Source organism: Antedon bifida, chromosome 9 (assembly GCF_963402885.1).
Source record: "Antedon bifida chromosome 9, ecAntBifi1.1, whole genome shotgun sequence".
NCBI classification, from domain to species: Eukaryota; Metazoa; Echinodermata; class Crinoidea; order Comatulida; family Antedonidae; genus Antedon; species Antedon bifida.
Window position 1 is genome coordinate 4,606,001 of NC_136234.1, and position 27,236 is coordinate 4,633,236.

Below are 27,236 nucleotides of genomic sequence, written 5' to 3' on the forward strand. Positions count from 1 at the left end.
TTGCGCGTAAGTCACGTTGCGCAACTATGACGTCATTCAAAAATAGGAGGTGCACAACTTCACGTAAATGCCCATATGTTGTCAAAGTTATGAAATGTTATGTTTACACAGTTTAGAGAAACGCGACTCACAAAAAAGGAAGAAAGAATCCCATACAATAACAAGGAGTTATCCGCTCTACCAAGCGGATAACTAATTAAAGCAATTCCAATGCATTATATGAGAGGATTGAGTGTTTTTGAGTTTATAAAATAAAGTTAGAGTTCAACCAAATTTGTGTATTCCTACTGTTTTATTATTTTGCTATGAGTTGCTGACCGGAAAAATTGGGGGTGGGTTACTATTTTCAGGTGTCTAATTTAAGATTAGTAATAGTAACCCACTACTCTAATAGTAACCCCCTTCTAATAGTAACCCACCCTAAAAAACAATCAAAGAATAATAACCCAGGGTTACAATTAGAAGATTTACGGTATAAAACATATACTGTACATAATATGATAAATATGTGATGCCTTTTGTTACATGCCAAAAACTACAATCTGATATAAAACTGTGCGGATCTGTCTTGCTAGTCAAATTTACATGGACACCCAATTGTTTTTTTCATTGAATGTTATGTTACTATAATAAAACAAAATTAAAATAAAAATTGCTCAAAGAGCAGGGCTTCCAGGTGACCCCACCCCCCCCCCTTCCTGGGCTCCCCGGGGCCCTTGGCGTCACCCGGGGCCCTCGGCGTCCCCCTGTCCCCCTGTCCCCCTGTCCCCCAGCCGTAAATTGCTGGCTTCGCTCGCAAATAAATAATCGTTCTTTCAATCTCACCCCCCCCCCCCCATCCTCACCTTTCAAATCAAATCTGTGCCGTTTGTGCACAGCGCGCCCCTCTGTCGCTTATATATTATGTACAGAGGAATAAAATTGATATGTAATGAAATAATCCACTTACCTCATTGGTAAGAAATAACGTTTCTGGAAGAATAATCAGGGCCTGTATAAACCAAAACACAAACGAATTCGGCCCTTAACGAAGGGAATCCGTTTAAAATTCAATACTTATGATGCACGGCGTTTTCCTCCTCCCGATACATTGCTTGCGACTGGTCCACTGTTCACTACATGGTGCTTGGCTTTATATACACAGACGTCTATTTCATCAGAAGTGAGTAAAAGACTGTGGTTGGATGATATGTGGTGAGATGTAAGCAGTAGGAGTGAGTAAAAGACTGTGATTGGATGATATGTGGTGAGATGTAAGCAGTAGGAGTGAGTAAAAGACTGTGATTGGATGATATGTGGTGAGATGTAAGCAGTAGGAGTGAGTAAAAGACTGTGATTGGATAGTGTTGATGTCATAATATAAGTAGTGGGTGTAAAATATCGGAAGTAACTTTAATTAGTATTCATGAACTACATTTGATAAATGGAAACGAACGCGAGTCATATATGTGCTGCGTCACACGTACAGTTTTTTAATAGGAAATATAGGCTATGTAGAATAATATGCCCGAATATGACTGGAAAATAAGGATTTATTACGAATTATCTTATATAATATAACATTAGGTACATTAAAAAAAAACAATAACTTGGCTCCTAGTAGGCCTACAATAATTTATTTCTTGTAGGCCCTATATGTTTTAATTTTATTAAAAAACAACAGATTATTTCTTCACATTGGACAAAGATAGAGAAAATACCTAGCTTTAGGAAACACTTCATCAGAGCACAAATGGTTTTTAGGTGATCACATGCAGATTCCCTGGGGTAATGAATCAATGTTTTGTTGTTTCTGTTGTTGTATAATTGTAACTGTATTTATACATATATTTTGTGTAGTATGCCCCTACGTGAAGTCCCCAATGAACCACTGAGGTAAAAGACAGACTGCCCACGCCCGTCACGTGTAGGCCTATATTGTGCGGTTTATCTACTAGATCGGTTTGAGGCCTGCGCATTAACGCATAAATAAATATATTTATTGGTGCATGTCTTATCTTCAATATATGTATTGTTTTTAATAATAATAATAATAATGATAATAATATACCACATTTATATAGCGCCCTTTTCATGAAAAAACATGCTCATGCGCTTTACATAGATACATAAAAAACAGACAAAAAGTTACATAGATACATATATATATATAAAATTATGGATATGTAAAAAGAGTGATGGTCACAAAGAGGACACCTACGCAAGAAGGATCAAGTAATTAAGCAAGAAGTTGTTAATTAGAACACCCTATGTAAGCAGGCCTGGAATAAACCATCAAAACTCTACACACCACGCATGGCGAACGTCCCCTACGAAAGCAACACATGCGCAGCCGCAACCCTACGAACCCCCCTGGCTACGGGCTTGTATAACGTAGTTATTAGTATTACCCACAGAAGACCTTTTTATTATAGGCCAATTATTAAAATACACTTATCCTAATTTAGTAATTAGCGTACACTGTTTTTAAAATACTGAAATTATAATTTGTTTAACGGATAATAATAAAAAAGTTGATGATAAATAAATCATATATCAAACTTTAAAGAAACTTTCCAAAAAGAACGAAAAGAAAACTCTTTCTTGATTAAAATGAACAAATGCCCCTGTGAGGTCAGAGGTCCCTTAAAAGTTCACTTCCGTAATATTTGGGCGAATTTCCGTAATAATTACGGACGTTCCGAACTTTGAAAAAACAGTGTTTAATTGCTTCTGTCTGCAAATTTCGATGGTGGTTGTACAGTTTATAGTGGATAAATGAAAATTAATTTAGGAAATTGTGGTTTTAATGACTTATTTAGCATTTATTTCAAAATAATACAATTTAACGTTTTGCTCAATATATTTATAGCAGCAGCTTCACATTTTTTTCTAAATTGTTTTAATTATTAATTGATAATAATTAACTTTAAATTTTCAAAATCGTCTGGACTCTCTACAGTTGCGCCCCCACCCACTTTCACTAAACCCTGGATCCGCCCCTGAATTTATTAAATTACCGGAAGTACCTACCAAAAAATGTTATCCTATTGTTTTTCGCTTGTGTTTTACCGGCGGAAAAAACAGGCGTGATACGTCTGTTTGCTAACTGTGTAGCCCGATATAGAGTGTCATTTCTATTTATCGTAAATTTTACGTGCGAGCGTACCATTTCCGGCCATCTAGGGGTGTCATTTAACAAAAATTCCCTCGCAAATACTCAGTATCTATACGGCCCTCTGAGGACTCTTGGGCAACCCCCTTAAAATAGTTCTGCGACTGCCCCTGGTATACCATAAGGTTTTCCTTCCAAAGGAAGATTTTAAAACTATACTAGATGATAAATACTATCGTGATACGTGGATTACAATCTTTATTATCTTATTTAGAAAACAGGCAAGAAGCTATTACTCAATAAGAAAAAAAAAATCTTAATGAACACCTCAGTAAGCTATTTAATTGCTGAATATTAAATGTAATGTAATGTTGTTCGATTTATATAGCGCTTATACAATAAAAAGATTGTCCCAAAGCACTGAAAACAGAAAGAAATTACAAAGAAAAAAGATGGGTTTTTAACTCCAGATCTACAACGTAGAAGAGGAGGATCCCATATGTATGTATGTAAAATGGAAATTATAATAATATAAGGGGAAACACATTTTAAAAAGGTGTTTAACAATTACCTCTTTAGAAAGTAGCTTGTCTGCTCCACATTCATTAATTTTGGGCAAGCAGTTGGTTTGTTTTTACATTTATGGCTCTGTGGAAATATATAATAAAAAACATTATATAAACATGTAACAACTAAATCAACAACTTCAACAATTGCAATGTATGTTCCGCTTCAATAACATTCAAACTTTTCCGTTGCTCGATTTGGCGAGTTTCCACACTAGTAAACCTTCTAGATAGTTTGAGCAAATTTCAGGGTACAATGCGCCTTTGATCATCTTTTTAGAATTGGCGCTAATGCTATATAAATTTATGGTTTGATAGTTTTCCAAAGTTTGCTAGTGTACTTGACAAACCTCTGCAGAAAACAAGGTTGAATAAGTTCTAGCAAACTTTAGTTTTGTTTGCAAACTCCAGTAAACTTCAAGTTTGGAAAAAAGGGGGTTTTCAGTATTATACCCCTTTTACACCGCCGAGCTTATAACAAACCCGGGTCGTGTCCGGATAAATTTCCTTTTTACACCTGATTCAAAACCCGGGAATGACACGGGTTGCATGTATTTACACTGCAAAATACCAACCCGTGTAAATGTTCTAGATCAATCGAAATATCGCCCTCTCGCGCATGAAGAGACACCATAGTAACGGTCTGCTCATTATACCTCCTACAATTTTGTTTTATGGCAATACACACACAAATTAAGTCTACTCGTGAAGAATATTATCTTGAAATAAAAATGAATAACAAATAACCATAAGTTTTATTTATTAAATAAGCGAATAAACAAAATCAATCTTATCCTAATTTTATGTAAATTAAATACTATAGTGAGCGAGGATAGTAAACAAACGGGTAAAAAGATACGCTGAGCGTTTTACACCGCAAACACGGGTTCATCCCGGGTGCGTCCCGGGTTGACTTGACGCTGAATACATTCCGCATCACTTACCCGGGTGATTCAGCGACCCGGGTAACTTTTTACGTCGTTTACACCGGCCTACATTTCCGCATTTTTGCGTCCCGGGTACGACTCGGGTTATACAATTCCGGATCAACTCCGCATTTTTACTGGCGGTGTAAAAGGGGTACCCCTTTTACACCGCCAGTAAAAAGGCCGGTGTAAACGACGTAAAAAGTTACCCGGGTCGCTGAATCACCCGGGTAAGTGATGCGGAATGTATTCAGCGTCAAGTCAACCCGGGATGAACCCTCTCACGCACGAAGAGAGACCCTAGTAACGGTCTGCTCATTATACCTCCTACAATTTTGTTTTATGGCAATACACACAAAAATTGAGTCTACTCGTGAAGAATAATATCTTGAAATAAAAATGAATAATAAATTACCATAAGTTTTATTTAATAAATAAGCGAATAAACAAAATTAATCTTATCTTAATTCTATGTAAATTAAATACTATAGTGAGCGAGGATAGTAAACAAACGGGTAAAGATACGCTGAGCGTTTTACACCGCAAACACGGGTTCATCCCGGGTGCGTCCCGGGTTGACTTGACGCTGAATACATTCCGCATCACTTACCCGGGTGATTCAGCGACCCGGGTAACTTTTTACGTCGTTTACACCGGCCTACATTTCCGCATTTTTGCGTCCCGGGTACGACTCGGGTTATACAATTCCGGATCAACTCCGCATTTTTACTGGCTGTGTAAAAGGGGTATTAGTATAACCTATATCCAAACCTACCTTAATTTTTCCTCTGATTGACGTAAATCCAATCTTGAATTTCCACATTTTTATGATTTATAATAGCTAAATAATATTATTATTTGACACAAAACACATATCAGAATGATCATTCAATATACACTTTCCTCTAGAAATCGGTTTATAAATCCGTCATGCAAGACGTAACACATTTAAAGAAATATTTATAAATCCAGAATAAGAGAATACAAACATTCCAATATAGTATTCAGATCTTCCGCTTCTGCAAGTCGTCAATACAATATTATTATCTTTTAACAATGACAAGAATTATACAGTAATTTTTTTTGCTTCAATTAAAATATCTGTATCGATATTTCTATCGATGATGCGCATAGAATTGATCGTACATTGAATCTGGTATTATAGGCTATTGTTATTCCGGAAAAATCATAATTCAATATCCATTTCTGAGACGATCTTCCGTTCCGACGACTTCGGACAAATTTATTTATACTTATTTAATCTTTAATTCGTAGTCCAATTTACATACAGCAAAATCAGAATATATAATATAATATTACCTACATTAAAAGCTCTGTATAGAATATACAAAAATACAATAAAACGGAAACAACACATGGACCAAACCTGCCTTGCCTCCGTACTGTTAACATTCCGCAAATCGAACGTTTTATATTAATTATCATCATCCTTGTTTAAATTGTTTGTCTTGAAGAAATATTTTTCATAATTATTATTATTATAATGTCAAAGGTCCTACTGGGTCTATTTCCCTATGTATTATACAGATATACATCGATTATCCTTTTTAGTTTTTGTTTGTTTCTTCAATGCTTAATTTGATAGGATCGTAAAACACGACGCTGCCGCTGGTTCCCTCTCGAGGAATCGGAGCAGCAACAGCGTTGCCACCTTCTTGTACAGGTCGTCTAACGCGCATGCTCCGCCAGAATTCTCTTATTTGACGTGATAGTTCTTGTTCAGGAACTCCTGTTTGTGGAATAACTTGGATACTCTCATCATCATCTCGTTCATCCGATACTTGAATCGGTGGAATACCGATAACTCTCAAATCGCTTTGTCGTTTTGGTTGTTTGTGAATTTCTGATTTTTTAATCGATCTCGCAACCACATCTCGTCGTTCTTCCGATAGTTGAATCGGTGTACCGATATTTCCATCATCGGTTTTTTGGCTTAGTGGATGTGCACCTGAAATAACTTGAATACTTTCAGTACTATCTCCTTCTTCCGATTCCTGAATCGGTGGTAGGCCTATACCGATATTTTCTACATCATCGTTTATCTGGCCTTCTGGCGGTTCGGGGTGTTTTTTGGGTTCCATCTGCGTAAAGAATAGCGTATACCAATATTATGTGGACTACTACGATGCAAAGTATTATACTAAAGTGTAGCACGTAAATATAAAATACAATGCCTACTGTCATCACCAAAGATGATGACAAGGTATGAAGAAAAAACTATTAAGATGTAGGCCTATATCAAGACATCTATAACAAATTGAAAAACATACAATATCCAAATTGTCTTACCTCTGCATTTAACGTATGTTTACGCTAAAAAGTTTTTGCCAATTTATACTTCGATCCCGCGACGGAGTTCTGTTTTTTATTGAGAAAGGATTCTCAAGTATTGTTATTCGATAAAAAATGGTAAAATAGGTATACAATGCTTTATATATGATCAGCTACTAAAAACCACACACAGAGGATATCACTATTGCTTGCTTTTGATACGTCAATGAGAGAATGTACACGCCTCAGCAAACAGCCAATCAAAATGTTTAAAGTGGAGGTGTGTTGGGGCTTTTCCAAAACGATATTTATTATATAAATTATAGATTTCAGACTCAGATTTATTAGTCATGTGGAAATTCACAAGTATTGTTATTCGATAAAAAATGGTAAAATAGGTATACAATGCTTTACAAATGATCAGCTACTCTGAAAACGACACACAGAGGATATCACTATTGTTTGCTTTAGATACGTCGTCAATGAGAGAATGTACACGCCTCAGCAAACAGCCAATCAATATGTTTAAAGTGGAGGTGTGTTGGGGCTTTTCCAAAACGATATTTATTATATAAATTATAGATTTCAGACTCAGATTTATTAGTCAATGTGGAAATTCATGTCCGGCTCTTTATTCAAACAACGCTTTTGCCGATCAGAGGTGCCTCATTCTAAAATAAACAATAAGGTTACAAAAGTAAATTATGCATCAAAACTAAATTTAAACTTAATAAAAAACGGTCAGCAAATAAATTTAAATAATATATAAAAATAGAATTACAGCCAATACTTAACTCAAAGTGGAGAACAATGTAGGTAAAACTAAATAAATAAACAAATAATTTATTAATTTATGTGGTGGGCGGTAAATCTGTAAGTATATTATTCTTTCTATATCTCCAAGCAGCAGTTAAGTAATGTTTACAATGGTAATCAACAATTTCACCTATTTAAAGGAAATAATACAAGGTCATCAATACTACGTGACGTTGATAAACAATATTACATTTTCCCAGAAAGAATCATCACAAAATATATAAGATCATTGAATTAAAATGAAGTCTCTTATAAAAAGTTTTCCACATTCAAATAAAAAGTGGTCTGTATTTTCTACTGTATTGTAATTACATAGTTTGCAGAAACCAGACTGTAGGAAATAATAAATTATGCCTCGCATTTTTTGATGATGGTAAAACGATGCCTCGCATACATTTCTGACTTGCCTCGCTTGCATTTCGCGCAGATGTCTCGTACAATTTATATTACCTTGTAATTAGAAGACATCCTTATTCCACTGGTAAGCTAAGAAGGTTATGGCTACAGGTGCATGAAGGTATTTGCATTCAGATAACCACATGTATGCAAATTAGCCAAATCTGCACCAGGTGTACATTTTACATCCGATCTAGCTTCCCGAGATTCCTGAGATGTTTGCCAACTTATGAAATAGCGCCCGCTGGTGCTTTTGAACGGCGATGTTTAAACCACCTTTATTTAAAGTGGCAAAATTCATTCAGATTTGTTTTCTTATATCTAGGCTGCTAGAATGATAGCGTTTATCCATTTGATTCATGGTAGTGTCTTCTTTACCCCAGCACTTTTACCTGTACATCATTTGATTTTTGAAAGAAATGATGATGTTTTTATTATCCGTTGTTGATAAATGATACCATTACATTAACCAACAATCGGCTTTCTTTCAACACACCTACATATTCAAAGCCCCTCAGCGAGTAATAGCCCTCCTATTTCAGGCACCTCTGGCTGCCCATAGAGTTTTAATCAGAAACTCTAAATGCAAAGAATATTTGTATACTATACTGAACTAAGTTGTTTTAAACGTTCTTTATATTTGTTTTTTAGCTCACCAGCACTCATTGTATATAATACTTAGAAAAAGGTTACAATTTGTATGTAACAATGCTATATTAAATGATAAATAAAGAGGGCTTTATTTAGTGGTGGCACAATGTCTAGTGTAAAGATGATCCTGGTTGTTAGACAAGTATATTGCATTTTGAAATATTAAAACCAGTTGTACCATCTGAGAATCTCTGCCTGTGTGATGAAGCGTTGATAAGATGATTTGTATTAACATCTGCAACAAACGGGGTTCCCCACAAAAAAGAAAAAAAAGTTCTTTTTTGCTCTCCAAAAGGGCCAGTGGATCATCTTGAACCCTGTCGAGTAAAATTACGATACAAAAAGCCATCTTTTATTGTATTGCTTGAATGACTTTAGAAAGAAGAAAAGCTGTCTAGTGCCCTCTATTATACTTTAGAAAACTTTATTACAATACCAAATCATTATTGCTATTTTAATACACATTTTTATTCTCTCTGCATTATATGAGATATATATCACATTAGAAAATAATTAATTTGAGCAGATATTTATTTAATTGAAATGATTTTATTGATTATTTTTTGCTGTTGAATAACATTTTTTTTGTTAAATCAACTTTTTGAGACTTCTTAAAAAATCTTCTTAAAATTTGATATTCTTTTTTATATATAAAAAATGTTTAACTTTCTGGGTGCTGTAGACCATGTTCCCCTGCTTCAAATATATACAAACCTATCTTTATTTGATATTTACATACTAAAATATAATTTATTTTATTTAACAGAAACATTTAAAGCATCCCCCCCCCCCTATGCTTTAAACATTTATTATTATTAATCTTCATAGAACAAATTTGAATTTAAATAGTGTACAATTAACTTATAATAATATGTATATAAGAAACATGACATATTTGTGTAGAAAAATACCATATTTGGAGAGAAACATACCATATTTGGATAGATTGTGTTTTACCATTAACATATTTCTGGCAAAGAATTAATTAAGCACTTTTTTTTTATTATTACTGCGTTTACAAGTTACATTATGTTTTGAATAAATTATTTTGCTTGTTCGTCTAACTAGAGGTTGTTTTGTTTTTTAATGGTACTTTTTAATACTATTTTACCATTTGAATAAAACGGTTATCATGATGCTCATGATTCAACGTTGCTTATACGTTTTGTAAAGTTAAGTTGTATGTACATTATTTACACTTGATTCCATAAAACAGTAATTTGGTCCAGTCCGTGCTGATCATAGAGTTATAACAGGCCAACTAGAGTGCAAACTAGGCGACGGTGAAGTGAATTTTAAAAGTTTCTTTCTTGTTAGCTTCGCTAGTATCGTGTTGATGTGCTGATATTGGAATGTTATTTCGTAATACTGTAGCATTATAGTATTTTGTTATTAGGCCTCCATTTCATTTTGATTTTAAAATCAAAGTGGGAATGCTCTCGAAAGACATTTACAGATCCTCATTTAAATATAAACTATAAAGAATGTTAACAGTATAAAATGTATCAATATTTACAACAAAAATATATTGTTTGAAATCGGCGATTATCCTTTTTAGTTTTTGTTTGTTTCTTCGATGCTTAATTTGATAGGATCGTAAAACACGACTGTGCCACTGGTTCCCTCTCCTGGAATCGGAGCAGCAGCAGCGTCGCCAACTTCTTGAAAAGGTCGTCTAACGCGCATGCTCCGCCAGAACTCGATTATTTGGCGTGATATTTGTTCTGAAATTCCCGACGTAACACCCTCAAAGCCATCTCCTTCCTCTGATACTTGAATCGGTATACCGATATTATCACCATTGTTTATTTGACTTGCTGGTGGTGTATGTGAACTAACTTGAATATCCCCAACACAATCTCCTTCTTTCGATACTTGAATCGGTATACCGATATTATCTTTCTCGTCCTTTACTTGGCATTCCTGTTTAGGAACTCCTTGTGACGTAGCTTGAATCGGTATCTCGACCATATCTCGTTCTTCCGCCGGTTTTTGAATCGGTATCTCGACCTCCGCCGGTGTTTGAATCGATATGCCGATAGCTTCTTTCTCCTTGTTTAAGCATTCCTGTTTAGGAACTCCTTGTGACGTAGCTTGAATCGGTATCTCGACCATACCTCGCTCCTCCGCCGATTTTTGAATCGGTATTCCGGTAACTTCTTTCTCATTGTTTATTTGGCATTCATGTTTAGGAACTCCTTGTGGAGCAGCAGCTTGAATCGGTATCTCGACCAAATCTCGTTCCTCCGCCGGTTTTTTAATCGGTATGCCGATAACTTCTTTCTCGTCCTTTATTACTTGGCATTCCTGTTTAGGAACTCCTTGTGACGTAGCTTGAATCGGTATCTCGACCATATATCGTTCCTCCGCCGGTTTTTTACTCGATATGCTGATAACTTCTTTCTCCTTGTTTACTTGGCATTTCGATTGTTTAGGAACTCTTTGTGAGGTAGCTTGAATCGGTCTCACAACACCATCTTCTTCTTTTCCTCCTTCTGATACCTGATTCGGTATACCGATAACTTTTTTTTCATTGTTATTTTTACTTTCTGGATGTTGATGATATTTCTTGTGCTCCATACCTGCGTAAGTAAGGATATCATTATAATATCAGTTCACTACATAATGCACTGGTTACTAATATATTTAGACAACCCAGTGGTTGTTTTTAGTTAGGGGAAAATTTAATTTGAAAATTGTATTGTTGTGTTGTGCGCATTTTATCACAAAAACAATATTCATCGGACACCTTATAACTGTTATTGTATAAATCACATACAACTATTTAATTGTTCGACACAGTAAATGATTACAAACGTGATGGGTATGTATACGAACACGCATTTTGCGAGTGAAGCAAGCAATCAATTGTAACATCAATTTTATCTTATTTAGTTTAGATAATTCGAACATAAGTTTAACAGTACAGTAAAGCAATGCCTTTATTTAAAGATGTATTGTCCCCAAAAACATGAAAAATGAAGATTAATTAAATCAGAGTTTAAATAGGTTATTTTGTAGTTTTAATAAAGTTAATCCCTTCCGTAAAAAAAAAATGAAAACAAAATTATGTTTTCTCGTATAAAATAACAAAATAAATGGTCAAATTCAACCAAAAAAACCATTGGCTGGCAGCCAATTTGGCTATATTTTGCTTTGAATTACTGTACAGTTTTTTTCAGGTAAATACATTGTTGTTCGATTCAATTTTTGTTCAAAGTGGATAACTATTATGTGACATTAAAATGGCATATTCGAAAAAAAAAATAGAAAAAATAATCAGGGGGTCAATACATCTTTAATGCATGTTATGCGCAATTTGAAAAATGTGTGCAATTTGATTCCCTGCTCAATTTGTTGAACACAAAATAATATTAATAACACGAAACGGTAGGTAGGCATAAAACAAAAGGGAAAGTCCCGTCGGCAATTAGCTCAAAATCGCTGTTTTTCTTAACAGTTTTTGCCGTCTAATCTATCATCTCTCTTATAAAAACATGGGCTTAGTTAGGGCAAATCATTTTATTTATATTTTATGACATTTTATTCTGTTATTAATAAACAATTATTATGACATGCATTATTCATTATCAATAGGCCCAAGTAAGATTATTGAGTTTGGTTTAATCAAATAATACTGAAAAATACTTTGTGCAGTTTGACATTTTCTGCGCAATTTGAATTGAGCATTTAGGCTATATTCAAAGGAAAGGACATCCTTGCGCAATTTTAATTTGCACAAATCGTTCAAAATTGCGCATAACACATATAGGCTAGTCAATCTAGCATTTTGAGTGAAACAAATTGCAAACAGAGATTTTTTTTTTTTAAATGGTTACATATGATAAGGTGATTATTTTTTGAGCATCACACCTCTGACACTCATCCCGAAGGTATGCAAATTAGCTTAAATATGCAAATTAGGGTGAAATTACAGGGTTACCATATCTTCAAAACTACTAATCCTAGAGAGTTCGTTTTTGCACAGTCTGGTTCAGAATATATATATTTATATTTGCTCTAATGAGACATTTTACAAAAAAATGACCGGAAGTACCAGATTTTGACCCTTGACCCCATTTCTCAATATTTACATAAATATGTGATTAAAATGTCTGTAGAGACTTTTTTTTTGGACTCAATGACTTGGATATTGTTTTTCAATACCCACCATAGAACTGTATTATAATTCCCAAAATCACACCTTCGTCATGCACCTCGAAAGTATGCAAATTAGTAGTACAAGTAATATTAAATATGCAAATTAGGGAGTGAAATTACAGCGTTGCCATATCTCGAAAACCGCTAATGCTAGAGTGTTGATTTTTTCACTAAAATATTTAAAATATGTATATTTATATTTGCTCCAATGAAACATTTTACAAAAAATTGACCGGAAGTATGACATTTGACCCTCGACCCCATTTCTCAATATTGCATATATAATGAAACTAAAATGTCTGTAGAGACTTTGTTTTGCCCTCAAATGACTCAGATACAGGTTTATAATAGCCAACATAGAACTGTTTAGTAAATCTCAAAATCACACCTGTATCACTCACCTCCAAAGTATGCAAATTATTAGTACAAGTTACATAAAATATGCAAATTAGGGGGTGAAATTACAGGTTCCTATATATCGAAAACTACTAAGGCTAGAGAGTTGATTTTTTCAATAACTTGTTCAAAATGTACATATTTATATTTGCTCTAATAAAACATTTTACGAAAAAATGACCGGAAATACAACAATTGACCCTTGACCCTATTTATCAATGTTTGTATACATATTGCGACTAAAATGTCTGTAGATAATTTTTTTGACTCAAATGACTCGGATACAGTTTTCCTATCGTCAGCATAGGACCGCTTTGTAATTCCCAAAATCATAATTTTGTCACACACCTTGAAAGTATGCAAATTATTAGTACAAGTTACATGAAATATGCAAATTAGGGGTGAAATTACAGTCTTCCCATATCTCGAAAACCATTAATGCTAGAGAGTTGATTTGAATTCAGAGTTGATTCAGAATGTACATATTTATATTCGCTCTAATGAAACATTTTACGCAAAAATTGTCGGAATTATGACATTTGACCCTCAAATCTATTTCTCAATATTTTCATATAATGCAACTAAAATGTCTGTACAGACTTTGTTTTGGCCTCAAATGACGCAGATACAGGTTTTCTATAGCCAGCATAGAACTGTTTAGTAATTCTCAAAATCACACCTCTGTTACTTCGCTTGAAAGTATGCAAATTAATAGTACAAGAAAGTTGCCATATCTCTATCGGTCATTAGCGTTTTCGACATACATAAGGCAATTCACTGTAATTTGCGTATTTCATATAGCTTGTACTACTAATTTGCATACTTTCGGGGTGCTTGACTTATACTGGCTATATAAACCTGTATCCGAGTCATTTGAGGCCAAAACAAAGTCTGTATATACATTTTAGTTGCATTATATGCAAATATTGAGAAATAATAATAATAATTATAATATTAATATCCTGGATGGTTCTAGGACACCTACCCCCTAGACAGTTACCCCCCGGATGTTTACCACCTGGACAACTACCCCCTTAGGACAACTACCCCCTTAGGACAACTACCCCCTTAGGACAACTACCCCCTTAGGACAACTACCCCCTTAGGACAACTACCCCCTTAGGATAACTACCCCCGGTCAACTACCTATTATACACTGTTGCAGAGTCAGGTTGTTCCTAGGGGGTAGTTGTCCTAAGGGGGTAGTTGTCCAGGGGGTAGTTGTCCTAAGGGGGTAGTTGTCCGGGGGTATTTGTCCGGGGGGTAGTTGTCCTAAAGGGGTAGTTGTCCTAAAGGGGTAGTTGTCCTAAGGGGGTAGTTGTCCAGGTGGTGGTTGTCCGGGGGGTAGTTTTCCGGGGGGTAAATGTCCAGGGGGTGAATATCTGGATACGTCCTGGATTTATATAGCGCCTAATGTTGTGAAACCTCTAAGCGCTGTACATAAACTAATACGAAAAAAGGGAATTCCAACCATGCCAAAAAAAACCCAAACCGAAGTATAGAGATACGCCTTCGTCGCTGAGATATGGGAAGACTGTAATTTATTTATTTATTTATTCACCCCCTTATTTGCATATTTCATGTAATTTGTACTACTAATTAGCATAATTTTGAGGTGCATGACGAAGGCGTGATTTTGGGAATTACAAAGCGGTCCTATGCTGACTATAGGAAACATGTATCAGAGTTATTTGAGTCCAAAACGAAGTCTCTACAGACATTTTAGTCGCATTATGTATGCAAACATTGATAAATGGGGTCGAGGGTCAATTGTTGTATTTCCGGTCATTTTTTCGTAAAATGTTTTATTAGAGCGAATATAAATATGTACATTTTGAACATTTTTGAAGTTATTGAAAAAATCAACTCTCTAGCCTTAGTAGTTTTCGATATATAGGAACCTGTAATTTCACCCCCTAATTTGCATATTTTATGTAACTTGTACTAATAATTTGCATACTTTGGAGGTGAGTGATACAGGTGTGATTTTGAGATTTACTAAACAGTTCTATGTTGGCTATTATAAGCCTGTATCTGAGTCATTTGAGGGCAAAACAAAGTCTCTACAGACATTTTAGTTTCATTATATATGCAATATTGAGAAATGGGGTCGAGGGTCAAATGTCATACTTCTGGTCAATTTTTTGTAAAATGTTTCATTGGAGCAAATAGAAATATGTACATTCTGAATACGGCTGTGAAAAAATCAACTCTCTAGCATTAGCGGTTTTCGAGATATGGCAACGCTGTAATTTCACTCCCTAATTTGCATATTTAATATTACTTGTACTACTAATTTGCATACTTTCGAGGTGCGTGACGAAGGTGTGATTTTGGGAATTACAAAGTGGTCCTATGCTGGCTATTAGGAACCTATGTCTGGGTCATTTGAGGGCAAAATAAAGTCTCTACAGACATTTTAGTCACATTGTATATGCAAACATTGAGAAATGGGGTCGAAGGTCAAATGTTGTACTTCCGGTCATTTTATCGTAAAATGTTGCATTAGAGTAAATATAAATATATACATTTTGAATAAATCAGTGAAAAAATCAACTCTCTCGGACTAGTAGTTTTTGAGATATGGTTACCCTGTAATTTCACCCTAATTTGCATATTTAAGCTAATTTGCATACCTTCGGGATGAGTGACAGAGGTGTGATGCTCAAATTTTCATCTCCTCATCATATATGACCATTTAAAAAAAAAAAATCTCTGTTTGCAATTTGTTTCACTTTGAGCTGTTTTTTTTGCTAGATTGACTAGCCTAATATACTGTGCATATGGTAAATGTGTGATACATGCCAAAACTACAATCTGATATATTAATATCAGGTATATTATGTAACGCCCTAAATAAAGCCCGTTTTCCTGTCGATCGTTAACAGTTCAATCGTTTGAAAACGATCAAGTTGAAATGGTAACGATAGGGAGTACCTTTTTTTCCTGTAAATCGTTGACATTTCAATGTTTACGTAGAAGATCGCCGATTATTGTTAGGCCTAACAATAGCGTCGACTAAAGGCCGGTGCACACCGAACGCGACGCGTGACGGTTCGTCATGCGTCATTCGTCGGATCGCTTTGAAAGTTGAATTGTCGTGCGTCTATTAGTTTTTCTTGTCGGTTCCCACTAAACGCGTCACGATGTGCTGATTCGGCGCGATTGCTAGGCATAGGAGATGGTGGGTTGGCCAATACAATGCTACATTTAAAATAATCAGAGAAGATGACTCTGAAGTATTTCCTATGTAAGTAGGCCTAGCCTTCTTGCTAGTAAGGGCCCAGCTCGTTCAGGGCCTAGGTTATGCTCAGATAGTAGGGCTTAGGTTTTTACTTTCGGTAGTTTCTTCCAAAACGAAACAACTCAAAAAGAGAAAGCCAATCAATTACTGTATACAGACAACAGCAACTGATGAAAATGATTGTTGTATGTTCTGTGTGCATGCTGCTGCTGTTTGTGTAGGGTGTTCCGGGTTGGGTCTGCATACAATGAATAGTGTAAGTTAAACCATGGATTAAAGAATAGAATCTATTCTTTAATCTATGGTTAAACCAGGGAAGAGTTAAATTAAAATGTAATTTAACTCTTCCCTGGTTAAACCAATCACAGTGTTTGGTTTTGGTGGGAAAATGTTATCCTTTTCCAAAGTCTGAAATGTGCATGATTGTATGTATATTAAAAAGCAGTCAAACATTGTATCACAAGGACAGAAGATGTATCCAATATCAATACAGTTACAAGAATTAAAGCGTTTATTGTTGATTACACATACATGTGATCTGCTGACTGTATTCATTAGTGGTGTTACAAATATCTTTTGCAGCGGCAGCCTACCAATCAACAGTTGTTGCAACAACATTTTATAACCATATAAAACATTTCATATAAACACGAACTGGGAATCTTCATGGGTTTGTCACTTTCAAATATAAACTATAGGGCTATATTAATATAAAGTTTTCACATTCATTTTCTAATTATTATTAAATACTGTATTATATTATTCATGACAAAACATACACAGCTTTTTCCTCATTTATTTAAATGTAATAAAAATCCCAAACTCATATTTACACTGTATATTATTATCTTATGACTTTTTCACATAAATACACTTATTGAAATAGTGAATCATTGTTTTTAAAGGTATCATTAAATATCAACCAGATGCTTTCTTTTTTACTACTCCTGAATACTTTCGCAAAATAATATCAAAATAATAAATCTAAAATGTATCATCCCAAAAAAATGAAAATTAAAGAATATTATTATTGTTAAAGGTGAATAACTAACCATAAAGTGTTCTACTGTATTACGCACAACGAAAATGTTTTAAATTATTTTTTCAGGAGGACAATACATCTTGTCCAAAAAATGACACTAAACTTAAAGGTGTATTGTCCCATAGAATCATGAAAAATGAAGATGATTAAAATCAAATTTGAATAGGCCATTTTGTAATTTTAACAAAGTTAATCACTTACGTAGAAAAAAAACCCAAAAAACTAATGTTTTCACTTATAAAATGAGAAAAAAACATATAAAAATATAATATGTCCATGTGTTCTCTATTGCTAAAAAAAGACACGACAATAAAGTTCAGCTTTCCTTCTATAACCACTTAATAAATACTAGTTACAGTCCAACTCCTCCTTAATCTCTTCCATTTTCTATAAAAAAAAAAAAATGAAACAAGTATTAAAAAATTGCTATAGTAAGGCATATTATTATTGCTCAAATCATTTTTTCTGGCCAATGTATGTCACCAACTGATACCCATTTGAAAAAAGTCTATACAAACCTGTTTCAGACTCATAATTGCCAGTCCTCGTTTTTGAGTAGCAATTGCTCTTAATTCCATGGCAATATACTGGCTGCTCAAACTAGCTTGGTCATTGGTGGAGTTTGTAACGCTGTTAATAGCCTGAAGGATCCCATTATTAATGTTCATCTAATTGACCCAAAAAAAGAAACAAAAACAACAGTATTTATGTATTAATAATAATATTAGTACTACTAGCCTTACAACATTAAAATCAACAGCTAAATATTATAATATTAATAATAATAAGTAGGTTAGGCCTAGTAGTACATATTTAGTAGTAGGCTTAACCTAGGCTAGGCCTAGCACATAGTAGACTAGTAGGGATTAGTAAGTATTATGTAGGCCTAGAAGTACTACTACTAGGGTATATGCCTAGGCCTAGGTAGGCTAGAAATAGAAGGCTAGCCAACTCACTTTACAAATTTATCTCTGACGCGTTTATAGGCCTAGTTTTCTGGCATCTTCTACACAGATGTTTGTCTGTGAAATGATTGTCTTCCATGCATTAATCCTTATGTTTCTGTCTGTGTATGACTTACTTCTCTTATCGTAAAGACAAGAAGCGTAATGACAAAGAATTTCCATAAAGACCTCGCTCGTCAGCCACCATTTTTTGCCGTCGGTGGTCCGGTGTCGTCGCACAGCTTGGTCGTCGATGATGAGAGATATTCCCGAGTTCTGATTGGTTGACGAACGCGAACCGCTCTTGCGACGCCTCAAAAAGTTGACCAAGGTTCAACTTTTGAAAATTCGCGTGCGGTCGTTTTCAACGCGTTGATCTTGAAAATCGACTATCGTTCCTGTTCGATTGTAGGGAGGTTTCGCAACCTTACGAATACGATAACGAAAACGGATACGTCACACATTTAACGCTTTCGATTCGCGGGAACAAATTCGCCTAGTGGCATGGAAAAAAGCTTCAGCTTATACGCAGAGAAGGATTTGGAAGATAGAAACATGAATACGCATGCGTATAAGCTAACGCTTTCGATTCGCGGGAACAAATTCGCCTAGTGGAAAATCGCAGCAAAACCGTACGGATCTGTCATTTACATGGACACTCAATTGTTTTTCCATTGAATGTCATGTTTTGTTTAATTAGGCCTATATAAAACAAAATAGAAATAAAAATTGCTCATAGAGGTGATTTCCCCCTGGGACCGTCGTAAATTGATCGCTTCGCTCGCAAATAAATAATCGTTCTTTTTCATTTGATATGTAATGAAATAATAATAATAACAGGATTTTAATAGCGCACATACCACCACTCAAGAGTTCTCAAGGCGAAATAATACACTTACCTCATTGGTAAGATATAACGTTCCTGCTGGAAGAATAATCAGGGCCTATATGCATAAACCAAAACACAAAAACGAATTCGGCCTTTAACGAAGGGGATCCGTTTATCTAGAGCTAGGCCTATATATAGAAATTCAGTACTTTAGATGAACGGCGCTTGCCTCTCCTCCCGTTACATGGCTTGCGATTGGTCCAGTGTTCACCTATCCCTATCATCCAACAACTGCAACAGTGTTATAAATTCTGGTTTTATATAGGCGGATAGCATAATAGCGTATATCATCACTACGCGATTAGCTATATAGTTTTGATTCATTGAATAGTAAGCCTACAGTTTATGACGACTCCGAACAAAAATTATTATTATTATTATTATTATTATTTACTGTTATAATGATAAATAGGCCTATTAAGTAATAAAATAATACACACGAACATGGTGGCTATTGGCGGAATGTTATGATTATAACTCTAAAGCGAACAGGCCAAAAGCCAGAAAAAGGTTTGGGTTTGGTTTGGATTAACGATAATAAGTATTGTTCGCTAACATCATGCTATTTAATTGTACGTTTTATGCAATTTGTTTATTTAAACAAAATGCATTTTTTTAAAATAAACAAATTGCATAAAAGGTCTATTCGGCATTTTTTTTAAATAAACAAATTGCATAAAACGAACAATTAAATAGCATGACGGTTCACGTCAACTACAGGTCGCCGCCGGGCGCGTTGTTATTGACATGTTTTCACGAAGGATAGTTTATTAGTAGTAATTTTTCAATATTTAAATTGTTTCTGTTAGAATATTAATTCAATTTGACATTGTAGCCTATTAATAACATGTATGTTATAGTAATTTATATCATTAAAACATTGCTTTTTTAAATGTGATACAAATTTCCAGTGCAAAAATCGCGGATTGCTCATTCTTCTGATATTCTTTGATAAAATCTAGACAATTAATAATTAACTTACATCTTTATATCGGCAGCATTCAATGACAATTGGTGGTTTATGTAAACGAAACAAAACAATTAACATAGGCCTACAATACATGCTACTAAATTAAAAATAAAATATGAAGTTAAGTTGCTTCAGAAAAAAAAAGTTGTCTAGCGCCCTTTATACTGAGTAGAACTTCAGTTTGGAATGTACATGTTATTTTAAATCGCATTTGTTTGTTCTGTCTGCTTTTATATATGAAAGATATATCACATTAAAATTCCCCGACGGGGGAGGGGAAAATTCCCGACGGGGGGGGGGGGGGGGGTTCCCCGACGGGGGCCGAATTCCCCGACGGGGGAGTGGGTCGTACGCGCGAAACAAACAGTCATTGGTTTAGGGCTCTTATTCTTCTTCTTCATATTTGGAGCCAACTTCATATGTGAAGACTCTGCTCCTCCAACTCTGTTTTGCTAGCTCTACTGTATTTGGTTGTGTATTATTATTCTATTTATAGTTATTCTTTTACAGAGAATTTCTATTTAGTTATTCTTTTCTATTAGTTATTCTTTTACAGAGAGAAACTGGCTGTCAGTCAGCATGCATAAAGTGTATTAGTAGTATGGTTTTATTTTTGACCAGAAAAGAAATGATCATATTTTTCTCCCTGACAAATATGGTCAATACTCCCCCGAGGGCTGGCCACCAAAAATGTGTTGCCCGCAAAATAATAAACAATTTACACAATTAAGTACAAAAAGACTTTTAAACACTTTTCATATCACCCTAGAGGGTCACGCTAGCTATAATTGTTTCAACAAAAGTTTAAAAAAGGTTTATTAAATAAACGTAGGCCTAGCTTTTTTAGGCAAAAAGGCCTAGGCTTGCCCTATATAGCTACCATTTTTAAAGCCAACAAAAACAATCAAGATCGAAATAACTATTTCCGCGTTTAATGCTACATTACGCAAGATAACATATTATTCTAGATGAAAAATATTGAGTTTCATATTGTTTTATCCATACGTAATTACACTGGCATTAAAGATATAACATTAAAATGTAGGCCGTTTTATGAGCCATATTTCGCCGATTTCTAATCGCGGGGAAATTCCCCACCAGCGACATCGATCGATCGAGGCTAGTAGAGGTCCGGCCGGCTAGAAGCCTAGCGTGCGATTGTCGGAACGGATGGATTATTGCTATACAAATAAGTTTGAACAAAAGAGCTTACGACAATCTTAGGTACATTTTTATTAAACGTATATACTTGCTTGGCGAACCCATGCCTTTTAAATCATTTAACAGTCCGTAATCGGATCGTAGTACTGTACAGTAAAACCAAAAAACACCACATCAACAACCTCGTGCGATCTGTACGGTAACGGGACGATTCGGCCCTGAGACGATTCGGCCCGGGACTATTCGGCCCGGGACGATTCGGCCCTGAGACGATTCGGCACACTTACATTTATCGGCTTTGATATGCATTTTATAAGCAAAAATAAGCTTTTTCCCCAAACTTTATTTCCAGAGAGACTATGGGGTAGTACTACTAGGGATAAAGATGCAATAAAGCAAACATTTTGAAAACATTGTCGAAAATGATCAATTTTTAGTCACGCGAACGATGTAAACAAGTTACGCCCTCTGTTGGCCGCTTGGCGAATGCACGAAATAAACAAGGTTTTCGAAGTAATAAATTCATTATAAAATTACGTTTTTTTTAGTAATTTATTGTATATATTATATCAAAATGTCAATATCAATAAAATACGGATTGTTAAACACCTTTAAAAACTTGATAAATACCCACAAAAATGAATATGAATTTGGTCTGAGGTGAGACGTTTCGGCCCACAAAGTGGGATGTTTCGGCCCGAAAGTGGGCCGAATCGTCCCACCAAAAGTGGGCCGAATAGTCCCGGGCCGAATCGTCTCAGGGCCGAATCGTCCCTGAACCATGTGTACGATCTGTTGTTCTTTGCTGCTGCAGCCCAGATCAACATTGGTAGAGTCCATTAATTATGAGGGTGTTTATGTGATAACCCGTCTCAACCACTGTGTAATCAAATAATCGCGTATTCCGGTTATCACGTGATTGATTCACCGATTTAACCGTAAAATTAATAATCGCGTATTCCGGTTATCACGTGATTGATTCACCGATTTAACCGTAATGAGAATTGTTGGGCACAACAGGTCAAACACTTACTTTTTTCTACTGGTTTTGGTTATATATGGTTACAACAATATGTTAATAGTAAAGGTTTATTTTTGAGAGAATTTAAGTTGCGCTTATGTGATATTGAAAAACAAAAATGCATTCAAAAATTTAGTTTACATAATAAGTTAAGGCTCTTTTCTCTTTATAAAAAAGAAATATGTTTAAGTTATCACTTGACCAACATCATTAATTTTAAACAAAGAAGATTATTAACTAAGTTACGTTTAGGGATATTAGAGCTAGAAATTGAAAAGGGCAGATGGGATGGGAGGGTGTAGAAAGGTATAAGAGAACGTGTAAATTATGTAAAAAGAACATTATTGAGGATGAATATCATTTTATTTTGCAATGCACATTTTACAATGATTTAAGAAAAAGTTTTATTCCAAGATTTATTTTCCACTTTCAAGTTCCATAAAAGAACCCCCAGCGTCCGATCCGGAAACCGCACACTTTTTGACGTGAAAACTCGGGATTCCACGAAACCCAGTAATAATAACATTCATTTTAAGTACGATTTCTAAGCAAAGTACTGTTAGTTAGTAGATACTTACTTCAGCAGAAGTTGTAACGACGTCATTCGCCAAGTGTATGTTCAACGTTGCTTCCGATGTTTTTTCCTGTAGTAATCAAAGAAATTTCCGTTTAAAGGGATTCCTCTTTATGTTTGATTCTGACGATGACTCACTCAATAACTGAGTGTACCCCAACCGCCATTTTAATATATATATTCTTGCTTTCTTCCAGTCAGCCAATCGAGTCGTATTTGCTAATAAGCTAAAGATAAATGTAAATCGTAATGATTGGATTGTTCCATTATTAGGTAGGGCAACCTTAGAACAACCTAGAACGTTTTAAATATTAATCAAACATACACAATAATAGAAAAAATGTAAACTCATTCAAATCATTGAATACAAAACAAACATAATACATTTTAAAGAAATAATATTTTTCAATTGATATACTATTCATAATAATATTAAATATAGCAACGAATTTTAACTTGGACTGTACGAAATTATCGACCTGAAAAAAGCTAAGGTGACGTCAGCAATGTACTACGTCACACCTAACGAGAGTGATGCCCGCCCTCAAAAAGACTTGATTTAACAGATATTATACATGTCACATTAAATAGAATTATGATAATATATTTTGCAATTGTACAACATTTTATACAACATATTTAATAACAAACTAGTACGAAAGCCTATTAGGGCCAACAAAAAAATAATATTGCTTTCACAAATTCGAAATAACGAATTATTAATTCGTTTTTTCGAATTATTAATTCGTTATTTCGAATTTATTTAAGTAATTTGAAATTTCGAATTATTAATTCGTTATTTCAAATTAATAATTTAAAATTTCGAATTAGTAATTCGTTAATTCGAAATTTCAAATTAGTAATTCGAAATTTCAAATTAGTAATTCGTTAATTCAAATTTTTAATTCGAAATTTCAAATTAATAATTCGAAATTTCGAATTAATAATTCGAAATTTCAAATTAGTAATTCGTTATTTCGAATTAATAATTCGACCTCTGCCCTTTCTACTGTATGTAATGATATCCCAACCATCCCGCTTTCACAAATTCGAAATAACGAATTATTAATTCGTTATTTCGAATTTATTTAAGTAATTTGAAATTTCGAATTATTAATTCGAAATTTCAAATTACTAATTCAATTACAGACGTCAGGAATGCTACATGGGTACAGGTGGATGCACAGAAAATGGGTTAAACATAGATAACGAATGATCCACCTGTACCCATGTAGCATCCCTGACGTCTGTAATTGGCTTTCAATGAACGCAGCGACTTCCAGTTCGTCAGAATGCCGTTTTCTTCGACTAATAGGGAGGTTTCGCAATCTTACGAATACGATAACGAAAACGGATACGTCACGCACACGTATTCGTTTTCGTAAGCCATTAAAAATCTGTTTCGCATGGCAACTAAATATTGAGGGCGTCGTCCAAAATATGACTGCGGTAAATTTGAGCGAAGCCAGGTACGTGTTGCTTGGTTGCTTGGCTGCCTAGGCCTATCGTAACATCAAAGCGAGTGAAGACTTTAAAAACTGCTATTTATCAAAATTGACCTGGCATTTTAGTAAATTACTTTAATAAATTACTTTCAATACATCTATAATTATATTATAATCATGAATCATTCCTGATTCAAATGCAAAATGTGCAAAAAAATAGATCAAAAACTATAGGCCTACTCGTTTTGTAGTTACGAATATGACTGGTGATATTCGTCAACACGAATACGCTTTACGAATATGAAATGTTATTAGCCAAGTTAAGAAAATAATGGAAGATAACTCACACCCATTGAATGATAAATATGTTGTTAATAAATCAGGTAGAATTCGTCCTTTAATGTGCAATACCACTCGATGTAGGACATCATTTGTCCACAACTCTATTCATGTTTCCAACACAACATTCCAAAGATAGTTTGTTTACTTGTTTACTGCTGTATATAGTTTTAATGTATTGTATTGATATTTTTAATGTTTTATATATTGTATGTGTTTTTAAGCATCAAAGAAAACCAATTTCATGTTCGCCGTGTTGTGTTCGTGACAATAAAGATTTATCTTATCTTATCTTACAGTGGGAAATTCAACAAATCGTGTCAAATTTCGACTCGGAGAGGGCGCCCTACTTTTCTAATTTAGTTCAAAATTGCTAAATTTTAGGGTGTTAGTAAAACACAATATTTGTAAATTTAGCTGATTATCGGAAAAATATTATTAGTAAAATATATTCATAAATGGTTTTAATATATTGTCATGTAAAATTAAAATGTTTTTGAACAAAACGATAATCTGTAATTTAACGGCAAAATCAACCAATGTCTTTTTTCCGAAATTGTACCCTAAAAAATCGTTAAAATAAAATATTTAGAAAAATTGAACAGTCCTGAATTTAAAAAAAAATTAATAATCTACAGAATACGATATTAAGATACAAAATTCGGTTAGTGGGATGCAGCTCCGACTATTCAAACTAAAGGTACCTCTATTTGTTCCATCCAAAACTAGCGAAACCGCCATTTTGTAAACACATCGTCATCGTGTTTATGAATTTATTTATAGCGAACGATATACGCGATGTTTATTATTGTCCGCGTATTGTATTCATATAAATAAATACATTCCATTACAACGTATATTATTACTTGTTTATTTATGACAATTAATTTATTTAGTAAAAACTGCCGAATTAACAGTTCGCTTCATCAACCGGGCGCTACCGGGCGTGTTGTTGTTTACGCATTTTCACGAAGGATAGGTGGGAAGGATATTTCTAGGATAGGATAGGATATTTATATATTTAACTTGTTTCTGGTAAAACAAATAAATGTTAATGAAATTTAACATTGTATTCTATTAATAACATGTATTTTATACTAATTTATATCATAAAAACAATACTTAATTTACCGGGCGTAGATTAGTACGCGGCAATGGCAAAGAATAGGCCGATTTTTGGTGTTGCTGTTCGGCCTCTCTTTGTGAAGTAATTTAGCATGGTAGTAAATAATTTTCTGTCGGTCCTACTAAACACCACCAGATACCACCAGATACCTACTAGAGCAATAAATCTTACCACCAGAGAGCAGCCACCTGTTTGGAATTGATTATTAAGGGTATATTGCAAATTTCAAAGCTTAATTCTTTCAGAAACTGATAAAAATTTAAGTTTAAAGTTGAATTTCTCGCCGTCGTATTCCAGAACCGAATGCGTTTGATAAACATTATAGCAACGAAACGAACGCATTCATCCGTGTCTCTTGTGTATTGTATTCAACGGTCAACTATGAGGCGCTACCGATGCTCTTGTGTTACTTTAGTCAGTCACATAAAATACACCAATCGATTGCGCGATTAGTCTTTCTTTTGACATTATGTTTTTATCATGTTTTGTATGTCAAAATCGGTAACGATAACATAACAAATAGCATACGATAACATTTTTTTTGCACATTAATTTTAATTATTTCCCTTTGTTGCAGACTCATCCAAAATTTCAAGGTCATTATTTAGCTTTACTAATTCAATCTCTCTTATAATTATAGCATTAAGAGCTTGGCAATTAAATAAAAAATGTTGTATATTTTCTCTATTTCACCACTCTGACATATTATAGTGCAGTGGCCAGTTCTTTAGACATAAAATACACGGTAATATCAAGTTAAAACTTCTGTTTTATTTTCTCTTTCCACATTCCTATTCTATAATGAGTTTACTCTATTTTAACATACGATTACCATCACTGACAAAAGGTAGTTGGCATTAAGTTTTATTTATTTTTAATAAATGTTATAGTGTACAGAAACGAATTTCTGATTTTATTTTACCAAATAAATTCATCGGTAGCGCCTCATAGTTGACCGTTGAATACAATACACATGGCTCCATGAGACACGGATGAATGCGTTCGTTTCGTTGCTAAAATGTTTATCAAACGCATTCGGTTCTGAAATCCGACGACGAGAAATTCAACTTTAAACTTCAATTTTATCAGTTTCTGAAAGAATTAAGCTTTGAAATTTGCAATATACCCTTAATAATCAATTCCAAACAGGTGGCTGCTCTCTGGTGGTAGGATTTATTGCTCT

General features: G+C 34.4%; 1 protein-coding gene and 1 long non-coding RNA gene across 4 annotated transcripts in view; one reads left to right on the forward strand and one right to left on the reverse strand.

The window, feature by feature from the left end:
- LOC144852595 (transmembrane protein 87A-like) overlaps window positions 1-27,236 on the forward strand; it is a 72,464-nt gene that overhangs the window by 19,598 nt on the left and 25,630 nt on the right. The gene's annotated exons all lie outside the window — the stretch shown is intronic.
- Window positions 17,031-27,236, reverse strand: part of LOC144852637 (uncharacterized) — a 42,130-nt gene continuing 31,924 nt past the window's right edge. The window contains exons 1-3 of one of the 3 annotated variants that reach the window (XR_013614312.1): window positions 18,666-18,762; window positions 18,103-18,252; window positions 17,031-17,971 (exon numbers count right to left, since the gene is read on the reverse strand). This is a non-coding gene — a long non-coding RNA (uncharacterized LOC144852637). Of the gene's footprint in view, window positions 17,972-18,102; window positions 18,253-18,540; window positions 18,763-27,236 lie in introns of those variants that run through there. The other 2 variants (XR_013614311.1, XR_013614314.1) reach the window with 2 other exon arrangements.